Source organism: Tenrec ecaudatus, chromosome 15 (assembly GCF_050624435.1).
Source record: "Tenrec ecaudatus isolate mTenEca1 chromosome 15, mTenEca1.hap1, whole genome shotgun sequence".
In the NCBI taxonomy this organism is placed as follows: domain Eukaryota; kingdom Metazoa; phylum Chordata; class Mammalia; order Afrosoricida; family Tenrecidae; genus Tenrec; species Tenrec ecaudatus.
In genome coordinates, this window is record NC_134544.1 from 99994734 (window position 1) to 99996032 (window position 1299).

At 46.0% G+C, this 1299-nt stretch overlaps 1 pseudogene; it reads right to left on the bottom strand.

The window, feature by feature from the left end:
* Positions 1-455: 455 nt before the first annotated feature.
* LOC142428204 (U1 spliceosomal RNA) lies at positions 456-633 on the bottom strand (annotated as a pseudogene).
* Between the last annotated feature and the right edge of the window lie 666 nt (positions 634-1299).

Below are 1299 nucleotides of genomic sequence, written 5' to 3' on the forward strand. Positions count from 1 at the left end.
AACCAAACACTGCCCGGTCCCGTGCCGTCATCATAATTATTGCCATGGTTGAGCCCACTGATGGAGCCATTGTGTAAATCAATCTTCTCAAGAACCTTCCTCTAGCCGATCTGTCCAGACCCACACAATGAGGTCCAGACCCAAACTCTGAGGGAGAGATCAAGCGAGAATGAGAGCGAGAGAGAGAATTTCATCATGGCCCACCAAGCCCTGGGGACGACATCCCTGCTTGGAGCAGTCAATCCACACAGAGGACCATATGGCTGGCCCCACCAGGAGACAGGGGGTTCCTTCACTGACCCCTAATGCTACTGGGGACAGCACTGGAGACACTGTGCAGAAAGTGTGCCCAGTTTGTCCCAGGCACTACGGGGTGAAACTCAAAGGAAGTGCAACAGGGCAGCAAAGTAACCAAGTCTCCAAGAAATCCTGAAAATAGACTTCTGACTTGGGAGACAGGGATTGCCACCGCATCAGACCTGATCTGAAGTCCCCCACTACCACAAATTATGCAGTCTAGTTTCCCACATTTGGGGAAATCACAGGGGTCAGCACATCCGGAATGCAATGGATAAGCTTCGCCCTGGGAAAACCACCTTCGTGATCATGGTATCTTCCCTGCCAGGTAAGTATTCGTTTTGTTTTGTTCATTTTTGTTTTTCTTTTTCCCTATGTCTATCTATATTAGGTAAGCAGGATGAACAATCCCAAAGAGAAAACAATGTAACCAGCAGTGGGAGCTGTGTGGGGGGACAGGGGAGAGGAGGTGGTGGAGAGAGGGAATGGGGAGCCAACAAACTCACAGATCAGGGAACAGGAGGGTGTATAATGCCTAGTAAGTGCAATGTATCCAAGAGGAATTACTGAGAGTCAAATGGTACGTGAGCGTGATAGTGGGATAGGAGGAAAGTGAAAGGAAGTAAAGGAAAGAAATTGGAGGCAAAAGCTATTTATAGAAGTATCACTATAGGCATGTATATAGGTAAATATATTAATGTTTAAGGAAAGGGATAGAGACCAATGTACATGTATTTATATGTTAAATATTAAGATATCAGACAGACTTTGGGCCTCTACTCAAGGCCTCCCTTAACACAAGAACACTTTGTTCTGATAACCTGGTACTCTGATACTCACCTTCCCAACACGATTGCTGAAGACAAAATGGGTGCATAAGTAAATGTGGTGGAGATAGCGGATGGTGCCCAGCTATCAAAAGATATAACATTTGGGGTCTTAAAAGCTTAAAGTCAAACAAGCAGCCATCTAGCTGAGAAGCAAATAAGCCCACATGGAAGA